Raw genomic sequence first — 15,981 nt, 5'->3', positions numbered from 1 at the left:
GATATTGATAGTATTCACGGCACGACAACGGACAGATATTTTTAAGGGAGTTGAAAATGCCATTAATAAAAAGAACCTTTGATGGAGAAATTTGAAATCTATAACAACTGATGGAGGTAAAAATATATATGGTAAAAATAAAGGAGTGGTTACACTTGTGTCAAAGGCTGTAGAAAATGATGGTGATTCAAAACCATTAGTCTTACATTGTATCATTCATCAACAGTCCTTGTGCGGAAAATGTTTGGATATTTCTGAAGTTCTAAACCCGGTCATATCAGTTGTTAAGTTCATCAGATCACCGACAATTCCGCGAGTTTATTCAACAGATTGAAGGAAATGATTTACCATATCATACTGCCGTTCGCTGGCTTAGTTGCGGAAAAGTCCTTCAGCGCTTTTTTGAACTTCGAGCAGAGATCGAAATTTTTTTAAATGAGAAGCAGCGCCCTTTTGCCGATTTAGAAAATAGTGAATGGATGTGGAAGTTAGCCTTCTATGTCGATTTGACAAATCATATGAACGAACTGAATTTGAGATTGCAAGGAGAAAATCAGCTTCTCCCTGATTTATACACCAATATCAAATCCTTCAGGCAGAAAATAATACTATTTCAATCGCAATTACGTAAAAAATGTTTCACACATTTTGAAACATGTGAAATATTCAGCCACACTACAGAGACTGAATTTCTCGTCAATTTTGCAATCGAAACTTTGAGTGCTTTGAAGATAAATTTTGATATTCGTTTTTCAGATTTTGATGTCATTGCAAATGAAATTAAGCTTTTTCAGAATCCTTTTGATTCTGACATTGAAACCTTGGCTCCGGAAATCCAAATGGAAATTATTGATTTACGGTGCTTAAGAACAAATATCAAAATTCATCTTTGTTGGAATTTTATAAGAGTCTTCCACTGGAACAATTTGATAATTTGCATAAATTTGCTCGTGGGTTGTTTTCTGTTTTTGGTACCTACTACTTACATGTGTGAGAAAACGTTTTCCAAGATGAAGTACACAAATAATGTTTACAGATCTCAATTACCCTATGAGCATCTTAAATCTCTTTTGATAATTGGTACAAGTAAAATTGATCCACAACTACAAAGTATTGTCGGTGGAAAATCACAATCTCATTATTGTTTTTGTTTTACTGTGATTGATTTCAATTCTTTGTTAGTTATGAATATGCTTAAACTTAGATACTTAAGTTAAGTTTTCTTTGTCATCATTTCTGTCGTCAAGTTTTACCTTGCAAGTAAATAAAACCGAGTAATTATCATTCTGTGTTTTCTTCTTCAACTCATCACAGTAATAGTAACAACAATTAGGTAATCATTGGCTGTCGCGGGCCAGATTGATGACAGTAAATCATTGGCTGTCGCGGGCCGGATTGATGACACTGGCGGGCCGGATTTGGCCCGCGGGCCGTAGTTTGGAGACCCCTGCTTTAGATCGTAAATTGGTTTTTGGTGGTGTATTACGAATTTGAAATAGTAGGCGGCGGCAAATACCAACCGCTTTTTTCTGAAATGTCACTAGTAAGTAACCTAAAAATAGAAGAATGTCACCAGGAGAAGCATTCGTTTTTAAATTAAGTTTTTTATAAAAAAAATGTTCATTATTGAAATGAAAAGTGTCAAAGAAGGAGGAATAAGGTTTAAAGGTGATCTAGGGAATAAATGCTTGTGTTTTTAAATAATTTATTTTGTGAAAAAGAAGGCTGAAAAGTTGCCCTTTTCAGAACTTTGAAGAGCCGTAACTTTGTAAATAAGGGAGAGCGCCGCTTTTTTCTTTCGGATTCGTAATCTACGCATCAAAATACGTAAGTACACGCAAAAATTTTTTCAAAATCGCGGGTGTCCTCAAAACAAAAATTTACCTTTAAATTTCTTTAGAGGTCGTCGTTTCGAGAAAAAGTCTTTTTCCGTTTTCGAAACCTAAAATTCACTTTGAAACTTTCGCCTCAAATTGTGAATAGGTCCAATTATACTGACATAAGTTGAAAGAATGAAATGTCTAGATGTCATATGCGATAGTCTACATAAATACATATACTGGGTGTTTTTTTGAGAATTCGACCTCCCCTGTAAGTCAGAAACGGACACGTAATCGAAAATTTCAAAGAACACGCCAATTTTCATTTCTAGGGGGGCTAATTCTGATATGAAAATCATACCCGAAACTTCACCCCCCTGTGGTCAGCAACTATTTTGTTCAATGGCATGGGGGATCGAGTGATACATCATTTGAAAGGTCTTTTGTCTCTATATTACCCCTGTATTTTTTTTCAAAATTGGTTCATTCGTTATTGAAAAATTAAATGTTGAACGTTTTATTTAAGAAAAAAAACAGAAAATTCGTTGTCGCTCATTTGAATCAGCAACAAATAATCATTTATTTTCTTAAAGATTTATATTTTAAGCAGTCGAATAGTCTGGCGTTTGATATTTTTCTGTTATTTTTCACCTTTCTCCATAAAAAACCAAGTAAATGCATTTCTTTTCGCAAATACTCTTTACTACCCTGATAATCAATATCTCGGATGATAGTTTTATGAATTCCCCTAAGCGTAGGAACTCATTTCTCTTTGATATGGAAAATAATTGTGCATCTGCGTAAAGTTGCCAAATCAGCATCATCCATCACAATTTTTCAAGTTTTGATAAATCTCTTTTCATTTGTACCAGTTAAATATTAGGAACAACATGTAAAATGATCAACCGTTAACAATCCACAAAAACGACAGACACATTGAAACCTGGCCACGCAAACCTCTGTCAATTTCAAATTGTTCATTTTTCCCTCCAATTTACAATGGAATTCAGTTTGAAAATTAACCTTCGGGAAGACTCTCCTTCAATATTAATGTTCTTCACTTTCTCAAAATTATAATACAAACCATAACGGTATAGTTGATTCAATCCCTTTCATTTTCAATCATCACGTTCTTGAAAATAACACAAATGTTTATTTTCAGGGGATAAGTTACGACACTATCCTGATAGTTCAGACACAAATCCATATATTTTACTACTCCCATATTTTGAAATTTAAGTGTGAAACGTCTTCTGTCGACAAAACCGTCTCAGTCATACCAATGTGGCAATAAAAAAGTAAAACGTAGCCGTTGCTTCATAAAAAAAATCGTAAAATTTTATTTCGACCATACCATGGTCCGAAAATAAAAGAAATTTCGTCAGACGGGGTTCAAGAAACGAGATTGAAATTCGTCATGTTGAAATACTAAAGCTAGGCCAGAAAGAGTTGAAAAAAAATTAAGATAAGTATAAAACTGTTCAATTTGTTTTGAAATATTGATTGGTTCATTAGATACCAAAATGTAGGTGTTGACAAACTGGTAACTTGTTGAAACTTGGAGCCTATTTAAAAAGGAAAAAAACATCTATTATACCGTATTAATGGAGTCTTTGAAGGCCGAAATCGCGGAAAAACGGCCCCATACATATTTATTTTTAATCAGAATGTTTGTATTTTTTCATGTTGATATTATATTATTTATAATGTGACAATGTATTTACTATGGTAAATGAATTAGTTTCTCAACTATATACAATAACTAAATAAGTGTAAAACATTCAAGGAGGTGATTCCTCATCGAAAAAAAGATAGGATCTTTCATATAAAGAAATTTCATTGGAGCATCCCTTGTTAAGATACAGCCCCTTAAGGGGGTACATGAAATTTGTATAACAATTTTTTTCACAAGCACTAAATTAATCTGACGTTTTGTACTACCAAAAAGACACTTAGCCAGAAATGTATTTGGTTTACCCCATGGTGGTAAGGGGTGGAAAACGCAACCCCTAAAATTTATTTCCAATGTAACTTTTTGTCTTATTATTTGTTTACCATTTAAAAAATTATTTCCGATAGCCTGTTTCATTCTAAACAAAAAATGTCTTTTGGGTTTTTTTGCCCAACATAGCAAAAAATTATTTTACGAATAACTACAGAGATACATCGTCATGAATGCGAAAATATGAAACTAATCTATCTAGTAGGTCGCTATTAGCGATAGTGACAATTAAATTGGTATGACGCTGTCAGTTTGTGAATGTTCGAAATTGAATTAATACTAATTGTGTGTTGTTCTGTTCTTAATTTATTACTTTAATAATTCACTTGTTATTAAAATGGCATACACAAATGAGGAAATGGCTGATACATGCATTACGTTTACGGTCTGTCGCAGGGGAATGGGTTAGAAGCTTCTAGAAGATATGCTGAAATGTATCCTAAACGGCAGCTTCCTTCACATAGAATATTTGCTCGACTTCATCAACGATTACGAGAATATGATTCATTCGACAAAAGAACGCAGGATTGTGGTCACCATCGAGAAGTACGAACACCACAGCTTGAGAAAGCAGTACTTAATTTGATTGAAGAACAACCCACTACCAGTACTAGAAAGATTGCTTTCCAGCTAAATGTTGATCATATGACGGTATTTCGAATTCTAAAGGAACAACTCTTATACCCTTACCATCTGCAACGAGTACAGGCACTGTTACCGCGAGACTTTCCGAATTTTGCAATTGGATGCTGGAAATGATTAGAAGAAATTGTGACTTTCTGAAGACGATAGAATTCACAGACGAATGTAGTTTTTCTCGGGACAAGATTAATAATTTTCATAATTACCACATATGGGCTGATGAAAACCCTCACGATATTGTCGAAACTAACCATCAAGAACAGTTTTCTCTTAACGTGTGGCTCGGAGTTATTGGGGATGATTTAATCGGGCCTAATTTTCTACCTCCTCGATTAAATGGTGAGGCATACGTTCAATTTTTAAGAGAAGTGCATCCAGTACTGCTGGAGGAAGTTCCTTTAGGCGTCAGAAGGGATATGTTTTTTATGGATGATGGGGCTCCCGCCCATTTTAGTCAAGTAGACGTCAGCATTCAACTGAAACATATGCAAATCAGTGGATAGGTCGAGGAGAACCACAGAACTGGCCCGTTCGATCCCCGGATCTCAATCCTCTCGATTTCTCTATTTGTGGCCATTTACAGCATTTGCTTTATCGTACTCCTGTTCGCGATGTAGAGGACTTAAGAAACCGCATCATTGATGCGTGCAAGGTAATCAAAGAGACTCCAGGAATATTTGAGTGAATACGTGGCTCAATGCGCCGACGTCTAGACGCATGCGTAATGTTTGAAGGTAGACATATTGAACATTTACTATGATTTCTACATGTGTGTTTTCTTATTAATAAATTATTTTCGTTTATTACCCTTTAATCGTTTAATGCAGGAACTAACTACAAAATAACAATAAATCCAGTTCGCATTTATGACAATGTATTTCTGTAGTTGTTCGTAAAATATTGTTTTGCTGTGAACTGTTTTATTTTGGGCAAAAAAACCCAAAAGACATTTTTTGTTTTGGGGTAAACCAAATAAATTACTGGCTAAGTGTCTTTTTGGTAGTAAAGCGTGTTTTTTATAGAGGTATAGAACTTTAAGTTGCAATAAAACAACGATGGATTATTCGATTCACATGAATTTTATTTATCCGAAAGATAATCTTGTGGCATTACATTTTAAATATGATTTCTGGCATATGACCGCCACGGCTGGCGCGGATGTAGTCCAATCTGGACGTCCAATTTTCGATGACTTTTTCCAACATTTGTGGCCGTATATCGGCAATAACACGGCGAATGTTGTCTTCCAAATGGTCAAGCGTTTGTGGCTTATCCGCATAGACCAATGACTTTACATAGCCCCACAGAAAGTAGTCTAGTGGTGTTAAATCACAAGATCTTGGATGCCAATTCACTGGTCCAAAACGTGAAATTAGGCGATGACCAAAAGTGTCTTTCAATAAATCTATTGTGGCACAAGCTGTGTGGCATGTTGCACCGTCTTGTTGAAACCACATCTCCTGGACATCATGGTTATTCAATTCAGGAATGAAAAAGTTAGTAATCATGGCTCTATACCGATCACCATTGACTGTAACGTTCTGGCCACCATCGTTTTTGAAAAAGTACGGACCAATGATTCCACCAGCCCATAAAACGCCAAACAGTCAGTTTTTGTGGATGTAACGGTGTTTTGACATACACTTATCTACGCCTTACTTGATGATCGTTTGGCTTCAATTCTTGCACGAGTTGGATTTTGTAAGCACGCAAACCAAGATCCTTCCGCAAAATCTTCCATAAAGTGGATGGACACACATCCAATTCCTGTGCTCGATGGCGGATGGACTCCTCCGGGTCTTCCTCAATGCTACGCTGTACAGCAGCAAGAGCTTCTTCTGTACGCACCGTACGGCGTCTCTGGGGATGCGAGTTATCAATAAGAGTAAACGTGGTGCGAAAACGTTCCATGGTTAATCGAATTAACTGCTCTGATGGACGATTTTGTCGACGATAAAATGGACGTAGTGCGCGATACGTTTTCCGCACAGAACCATTATTTTCGAAATAAAATTGCACTATTTGCAAGCGTTGTTCAGGCGTGAGTCTATTCATGATGAATTGCCAAACCAAACTAGGAAAAAATCACTTGACAGCTGTTAAATCGGTCGCCATCTTGAAAAGTAATGCCAACTTAAAGTTCTATACCTCTATAAAAAACACCCATTACAAAACGTCAGGTTAATTTCGATATTGTAACTTTTTTAGTGCTTGTGAAAAAAATTGTTATACAAATTTTATGTACCCCCTTTAAGGGGCTGTATAGCAAGGGATGCTCCAATGAAGTTTCTTTATATGAAAGATCCTACCTTTTTTTCGATGAGGAATCACCTCCTTGAATGTTTTACACTTATTCAGTTACACCCTGTATATATAGCAGAAATATTTTTTTCAAAGCGTATTTCTAAAAACAAAATTAGCGGATTCAAAACACCTTCACCACCTACCTACCCGCTTACGCCGTACACACAGCTTGTTGGACCGCATTCCTTTGATCTTTCAGCGAGGCATATGCAAATGACACGTGCAAACACACCCTCTTTATGTTTATGCATAAACCCCATTAGGTCGCCTTCCAGTCGTTTGCCAATGTCGGGCCATGGGGACTCTGTCATAAAAAATGCAAAGTAGAGAAATTGGTAATTTTAACGGAGATGAGGATTATTGCTGAAGTGGTGGGAGGCGTGTAGGTGGCGGGGTGGTATCTCATATTCATGATCGAAATAACGTAAGGGAGAGAGATGGACATTTTTTGTTAATGATACTTTTTGCTAAAATATAAGGTAGTTTCAAAAGTTCTGTCCGTTTTAATGTTATGCATTTTTGTAGCTCCATTTCTCAATTTCTCAATTTTCCAAATTTGATTTTGTTGCCTCGTTTCAGCTTATTACTAAATGATGTCTTTAAGCGATTCTCGGCCAATTTTTCTCTATGAATTCAAATTGAACGAAAGCGCTGCCGAAAGAGCCCAAAAAATTAACTCGGCATTTGGCAATGATGGAGATTTTAGCCTCGAAGATGAGTCCCGCACTGGTCGACTTCTAGTTATCCTAGGCGATGGTTTGAGGATCCTGGTGGAGACTGACGCATCACAAATTATGCGTGAGATGGCGGAAGACCTGGGCGTCAGCCCCCATAAGGTTGTTGATGGTTTAAAACGTATTGGAAAGGTCAAAAAGCAGGCATTTTCCAATGGCGAAAACCCACCAAAAAAGACCGTGGTTACTGTATGGTGATCAGCGGCTGGTGTGATTCACTAAGTTCTCGCCATTGACAGTGATGACTTGGTCAATGTTATAATTACTTAAACTTTTTGTTAACTGTTTGAAGTGTGGCGTCCTTTGACAAGTACTAATAGTAATAACAACGCAGACTTTTTCCAGTTTAGTGATTCCGATAGCGATGGTGAACAATGCGAAAAAAAGATACAATTGAATAAGATTCGGATGCATTTGAATATTTAAACACACAGAGTATGTTTCAATGTATGTAATAATCTACATCTCAAGTTTGGTTTCTGGGGAAACAAACTATTACAAGCAGCAACAGATTTGACCAAAATTCCTTTTTCAACTGTATGTAAAATGATCAAAAACTAACCTTATGAACGCAAGACGCGATGTGATACAGGACTACCAAAACCTTTAGATGTTCATGTAATAAAATCATTGATAAAAACAATATGGGAATGGTACAAAAGCAATGAGATTCCTACAACTGAAATCATAAGGAAGAAATTGAATACTTCCGGCCATAACGTGAGCTGTTGTGACAAAAGTCTTCAGGATTGGATAAAGAAACTAGGATTTACATTTAAAATGATAAACAAACGTCAAGCAGTTATGGAAGGCAGAAGAATAGTGGAATTGCGTAACAATTACTTAGAACAAATAACTAAATATAGACAAGAACAACGGCAAATTTTCTATTTGGACGAAACTTGGTATGACACTCACGACACAGTTACGAAAGGGTGGACTGATGGTTCGAGAATATGTACACTTAACATGTCTGAAAACAAAGGATCGCGAGTAATCATTGTACATTGCGGAGGAATTAAAGGATAGGTTTCGAATTCTCTGAAATTATGTGGAAACAACTCGAGGACTGCAATGTTGACTATCATAAGATTATGGAAGCTAATATTTTCGTGGAATGGTTTGAAAACACATTGATACCAAATTTGGATGCAAATAGTGTAATTTTTCTTTTCTTTTCTTTCATTCGCGACAGCTTATCAAAGTACCGAATACAAATTTGAAGAAGGATGAAATACAAAGTTTTTTAATAGATAACAATTTGCATTTTGAAGATTATTATACCAAAAACCAACTACTTAAGTTTTACAGACAAAAACATTTGAAAAAGTTTATGCCCTTGAGAGTATTTCTGAAATATGGACACATCATACTGAGACTTCCTCCTATTTTTGTGTTTCGAATCCCATCAGGCGTAAAAATAATTTTCCAAAATTTGATAAAAGGGTAATAGACCTAATTAAAGAAAAAGTATATATCTTATATTACCGAAGAAAACTGGCAGAAAAGGATTAAAAAAATAATTTTAGTTGAAAAACACTATATGGAGATTGGACACCTCCATATTGATGGTGTAAATAAATTCATTATTGATTTAAATGACGATAGTAATATTGACAGAGAATAAGGAAGAGAAATTATCAGAAGCTTTCGAAGAAAGTTGGTGAAGTATTTTTGAAGCGATCCATTGTATATATATCTTAGTAGGTAGTATTCAGAAGTATTTTCAATAATCACCCTGTTATTTGAATCCCTACTTTCTCACTCACCTATATAAGAGAAATATTTATTATATATATATATATATATATATATATATATATATATATATATATATATATATATATATATATATATAATATAATATAAAAATAGATAAGTACTTTCTGATTTTTCCCATATATTATTTAATTTAAGAGTCACCGGTGTTTCAGCCTATTGGGCATCGTCAGTACCGTGCAGGCGGTCCTCGATTGAAGACAAAATGTGAAAAACCATAAAAGTACTTAATAAAAATAGCTGCGTAAACGCAAGCGAAACATAAGTGGAACCACCTATTGGTGTGACATATATATATATATATATATATATATATATATATATATATATATATATATATATATATATATATATATATATATATATATATATATATATATATATATATTTTGATTGATGCAACTAATTTTCCTTTATTTTGAGTATTTCAATGTTAATTTTTCTACAAAAAGGATTTGAAGCTTTATATCTTCTGGCACTCCTCACCAGTTCAGTTTCAGGAGTGCCAGAAGATAACAGTACTACCAACTGTCGAAAGCGCTCGCAGATAATTAATAGAAGATATGCAAGCTCCCTAATTATATCATTAAAGGGGAGCTGATGGAAGATCGGTTTCACTATATCCTTTACTTCAACTATACCAAGGAATTCAATACTTTCTGACGAAATCACATCATGACTACTTAGGTTAGGTCGAAAGTGAGAGGATCTATTCGACCCTCCACTGCAACCCGCAAAGGTTCATTGGTCTCCTTTGGTTACAATCTCCAAACGTTTCAACTGCAACAGTCATCTTCAGTGGCGTATCAGAAGATTGTAACTAAAGAAGACCTCGGCAATCCCCGGAAACCAACGAAAATATTGACGCCTACCGTGAAAAACTACATTCCTATATTTGCTATTATTGCTATTATTTGTCAAATCAAAATATTCAGTTGAACATTTTATTTTGATGTTGAGCCTAAAAATCATCAACATAACATATTCATGCGCTGAAAACAGTTTCTTCAAAAATAACAGTGATCTTTTTTTTATTGAATTATCTACTTCCGAGTGGCTACAACTTTCCCATTAATTTCTTTTTCAATAGGGGGTATACTTCCGGTTGAATTGGTGGAAAACAGTTTTCTATCCCTAAAATCCACCCCACTTTATGCCCCGACTTAAATTTATCTTCCCTGTAATGAACATGATACTTTTCCCTCTCTAATAATGTTTATGATGTCATTACTTTCTTCCTTTCTACAAGGTCTATGCACTGGGCCAATTATATAAAGTGAACTGATCTTTGGGAAAGGTTATTTATAAATGACCTTCCCGAACATGTGAAAGATGGAAAGGTTTACTTGTTCGCAGATGATCCCTAATTTTGATTTCTGGCCCTAATAGATGTGAACTAGTAGCTAAAACAAAAAACGTGTTAAATCTATTGGACCATTGGTGTCAGAAGAACAATTTAATAATAAACTACTCGAAGATTGTTGCTATTCAATTCCACATATCGACTACTGGAAGAGCCATCGATGAAAACCTGTATATAAACAGTTCATCAATCACATTTCAAAGTAGCTCCAAGTTTTTGAGAACACTCGTCACTATGTTCCACCTTGAAAAAGCACTTCTTTGTTTGGTTTGAAAATGTTTTTCAAAGTGTGTTATTGTTTTATTATTTTAACATTGTTCTGTTTTTGACTTATCAATCCAATGTTGATTGGTGTATGATCAATAAATGTTTATCTATCTGTCTACCTATAAAATGTTGGGTGTAGAACACAATAGTTCTAATAATTTTGAAATTAATTTTTAATGAATACAGTAAAGTTTCTACTTTCAGACTGAAAAAGTTCTTTCTTCTAGCAATACTCCATCTGGTCAAAATGTATTCTGACAAATAAAATAGTTGGTCAGCCATTTTCGCGAAAGAATGGGATACATCAAAGATGAATAATGAATATGACCGTGAAATCGACAACACTAGCATTGAAATTTCACATCCGACCGAACACTGACAAACTTGTCCGATTTCCATACAATATTCCACGTCTGCAGAAGGCCTGTCCGTTTGCATATTTCAATGTCCTGGGTCCTGTCTCGGGTGCTCCGCCCTTTCGGACACTTTATGTTCGAGGAATGTTTGTGAAATCTTGAACTACGAAGAGTTATTCTTTCACTAACCATTACCCAATAACAATCTTTGAAATTATTCTGAATGAAATAAGTAGAACAAAAATTCATGTTGAACGGTTTAATTGAAAAAAAAGATAGTAATGATGTAGATAATGTATTCAACTATTATTCGAATGTCTATCGTCTTACTAGATCGCTTAGCGAACCGTACTGTCACTTCCACTTGACTGTCTCGATGGGCAGTAGACGGCGCTTATATTTGGCAATCGAAGGTGCTGGAACATTCCTCAGAATTCCGTCGAAGTCGGCGGAGTATTCACCGGGAATTCCGTCGAACTGAGTGCGCTTTTTTCCACGTTACAACTGGTTCATGGCTACCAGTGGCGGTCGGCGTTATTTTCTTCAGGACACGATTCACAACAATACTTCGGAAGGTTCTAGGTAGCCGTCATCACACCACTCGCGTCAGCAATCTCAGAAATAATATGTATTCCACCATTTTGAAGCGGCTGACTTCTTGAATTTGCATCTTTTTCAAAGTGTACTACTATTCTACTAGTCGTTGTGAAAAAATATCTAATCCGCCATTTTGTAGCTGTGGTTATCTTGGATTTATACTGATACAGGACTCATCAAACTGTATTGTCATCAAAACTAAATGTGTGTACCAAATATCAGATGAATCTGTCAACAGGAAGGGGGTCAAACTTCAATTACTAAATTTGACCCAAATAAACCGGGCGAGCTAAATAAAACCGTTCAACAAACAGCAGAAATCAAATTTTACGTTCGATAACAAATCTACAGTTCAAGAGTCCGAAGCTTTTCACGTGGTATTATTATCAAACTCCCGTTACTACGCCTGTGTTCCTGAATCTGATACAACCGTCTTCGGTTTCTTGTATTGCATTCCCCGATCCAATTTGGTATATCAGAATGTAATCCTTTAACGTAGTTCTAATTTAACTTTCTTAATTAAGGCCATCACAGAATTTATGATACACTTGTTTCAGGATATACGAATTACGGTTCGCTACACCAGATTTTAGAGGTTAAGTAGCGGGCGATGTGTTCCCCATTTACCATTGAATTGTCGAAAACTCAGTTGTGGAAAACCAAGTCCACATGAAGAAATGAGAATTGAAACTTTCTATGTGCTTTTCCACTTTTATGTGCGATGCTTGATGGTACCTCATTTTTAGTTTGAAGCAGTATGTGGCTTGTCTATATAGCCGTTACTACGTGGTAGGAAATCATAATGAAGAAAAGAGAATTGAAACTTTCTGTTTTTTACCACCTGATTTCCTACCAAATGTTAAAAAAACATAGAAAGTTTCATTTCTCTTTTCTTCGTTATGATTTCCTACCACGTAGTAACGGCTACATCCATCAATTTATTCAAATTCACATTATTGGTAATCAAAATTATTTTCCTAAGACTACTTCTGATTTTGATACTTGTAAGTCGTGTTATTTTCGAGAAATACGCGACGGATTGTTAGCTTGATTAAAACAAAATATAAATTTCGTTATATTCACTCATAGTGAAATAACCATTAGGTTTAGCGACATCTAGTTGTCACCACTCAAATCGTCAAACATTTAGGAATGGTATAGCAACACTGGTATTCAAATACTTTTTGTGAAGTTGGCAATCCTGACATGTCATTTCTTACCTACAAAATTGACGTTCGATGAGGTCCTCAAACTTTTGTTGCTGTAGTGGTAAGTATTCACACTACATGTTTACTAAATATATTTGCTACAGCAATACATTATCATAACAAAGCTATATTGAAGAAATTTGAGATATTTTAACATACTATTTTTTCATAATATTTTTATCAGAACAATGTATTTAGATATCATTTTCGGGGTTCATTGAACGCGTTAAATATAGATAAAGCATCCTCAGAATATGTTGGAGATATAAAACTAGATAAATTTTATTTGGTTCAGTTCAAAATGAAAGCTCTAGTCTATCACTATGTAGGAAAAGTTATTTTCATTGATGACTTAGAAAACCAAAATGATGAAATTGCATTTTTAAGAATGTCGCCTAAAGTGAATTACAAGTTTTTCTGGCCTCAAGTACCCGACAAGGGAGTTATACCCATCTCTGAATTATCAACAGCTCTGCCAGACCCCCAGGAGGGGCCTTTTTGTTTGGTGCAAATCTTCTTCGCCCATATCTGGAATACTGCTGTTTTTTCATGTATGGTTTGTTACAATGAGTGCCTTATACTGTTTGTAAATAATAAAATACTTTATATTATGTAAATTGTGTATTTCTGTTGCATAACATTTTTTTTTGCTCAAAAACAAGGTGTTTCCAGTTTTGAGGTGTTCAAAGAAACCTTATCTGAGAGGTTACATTGAAACCACATGGTTTCATTACAGGCGTTCAAACAAACCCCGACAGTGGGGTTACTTTGAGCACCCATTAATTAATTAAAAAAAAATGGAATTGATAATTTTAAAATCTTATTTTTTGTCAGTAGAAACGTTTAACTGACGTCCGTGATATATATTTTTTTGGAAATTTTCATTCGGTGCCTTACTTGAGATATATAGATTCAAAACAAAAAACCGTTCAAAGTAACCCCGTTATACGGTAGTTTCAATTTTTTCAAGAATGACCAGTTGGTAGTTCGAATATTCAATTACTTTGATTAGTGGACTAATTGAGAGAAACGATACATCATTTTGAGATGCCATGTAGTTAGAGACTTATATTTTTAAGGTTTCATACAGGAGTTTAAGTCATCTCTAGTTATTTGGTTATAAAAGTTACATTAGTTGTTCCCATGGCAGTGGTTGATGCTAACAACTCTTTCATATACTTGCTTCAATGTTGGTTGTCAAAACTATATATCTGATGGGACTATTTTTTGCAAACTGCCTCCTATAGTCTAGCTGCAGCTCAGAATTCATCAGGGAGGAAAAATCTTATGCCTTTTGGGTTTGAATTCATGATAAAGGTTTAGAAAAACAGGTCTAAGGTCACAGGGCAATGGTTGTTGGGAAAGTAGGACGATTACGGCGACCGTAAAATTGGCGAAGCGCGCGGTACGTTGCCCGAACTGATCACCAATTTTGATAAAACTCAGTACACCTCGAACTTCACTGTTTATGTGGAATAAACTTCCTGAAAACGTTTTTTTAAATGAACTTAATCTCCAGCGATTCAAATCTAACGTGAATCGTTAGTTTCGCAAAAGCACCGCTCTTAGAACGCTTTGAGGATTTTCCTATGGTGGGATCAACTAAAACTAAGACATTTATCTAGGCGTCAGCACCGATAACAATAAAACCTTATTCTAATCATTTCTCATTTCTTTGACTCGACGAGAATGGCTCTTCCCCCTTTCAAAGGTGGAAATATTCCTTTCTCCCTGTCGATATGATCCGATCTGCGGATCTCACATCGCCATAAATAATATATGTACTCTCTCCGAGAAATAACAAAAACCAGGATGAAAGGTGCACGATAAATCGATATTATATTCAGGATGTGTACCCTCGGATTGTTAAAAGTTCTTTGAATCGAAAATCGGTGGACGATGAGCGTGCTAAGATCACCACGTGTCGAAAGAGAATACAGGGTGGCCGAATGAAAACGGAACATCCGTTATCAGAAACTGCCGCTGCTAAACAATGATTGAATACCTGGACTTTTGTACATACTTCGAGGTATGTTGCAAAAAAATTGTTAGACTATAGCAATATATTAGGTTGTTCCAAAAGTTTTGTCCGTTTTTATGAGTCTACTTTTAACTGTAATATCTCAGTGATTACTTGTACAGTTGAATCAAAGTAAGCGTCATTTGAATCAGTACACTTTTGTTCCCGCAACACAAGTCGGTTATTTCAGTCAGCATAAAAAGTGTGTGCTCAGGATTGGATGAAGTCGACGAAGGCCGTTTCGCCCGGTCCTAATTGGCGAAGGTTCAGTGAGAAAGTTATCGTAGTGCTTGAAAAAATGGTAGTCGGTTAGCGAGAGGTCTAAGGACTATAGTGGATGAGGCAGACCTTCGACGATCAATTGTCTATGGTCGTGTACCTTCAGTTCTTGGGTCAGTTGAATTTTGTACTGGTGCAGGCCCAAGTAACGACGCAAAATTAGCCAAGTTGTGGTCAGCGAAAGGCCGAGTTCTTGTGAGCGACGTTGAATCGACAGCCTCGGATTCTCCTGCACACTCTCACAGATAGCAGCGATGTTTTCGGCAGATCCTGCGTTTCGTCGACGTACGGGTGTTGGTCTATCGTTTACTGAACCAGCGGACTCAAATTTATCCACCACATTGCAAATAGTCCTCCCGGTAGGACGACTATAAAGTTTTGGGTCATAGATTTGCATTATTTTCAATAACAATGAACTTCTTTGCAGGAGGCTGCTCACATTCACAATCTAAATTATTGCTATCAGACATATTTTATTTTTATTCATTTATTTAGTGAAACATAAGGTATGTATACTGTAATAAACAAAACTGTATGTATACACAATAGGTGTCCGAGCTCAGTGCGGCGAGAGAGATAACGTAACGCCGATCCTGTGGGAAGATAATCG

The 15,981-nt window shown here is 35.6% G+C and overlaps 1 protein-coding gene and 1 long non-coding RNA gene across 2 annotated transcripts in view; one reads left to right on the top strand and one right to left on the bottom strand.

Moving 5' to 3' along the window:
* LOC111511375 (uncharacterized) overlaps positions 1-15,981 on the bottom strand; it is a 113,885-nt gene that overhangs the window by 70,537 nt on the left and 27,367 nt on the right. The gene's annotated exons all lie outside the window — the stretch shown is intronic.
* Positions 12,810-13,689, top strand: LOC141481811 (uncharacterized). Its single transcript, XR_012465192.1, has 2 exons — positions 12,810-13,133; positions 13,368-13,689. It is a non-coding gene; the product is annotated as an uncharacterized lncRNA (long non-coding RNA).

This window comes from Leptinotarsa decemlineata, unplaced genomic scaffold (genome assembly GCF_025532065.1).
Source record: "Leptinotarsa decemlineata unplaced genomic scaffold, Ldec_3_MD MMD2_tig00000505_RagTag_RagTag, whole genome shotgun sequence".
Classification (NCBI taxonomy): Eukaryota; Metazoa; Arthropoda; class Insecta; order Coleoptera; family Chrysomelidae; genus Leptinotarsa; species Leptinotarsa decemlineata.
The sequence above is the reverse complement of the archived record's forward strand: the minus strand, read 5'-3'. Positions and strand labels throughout refer to the sequence as shown.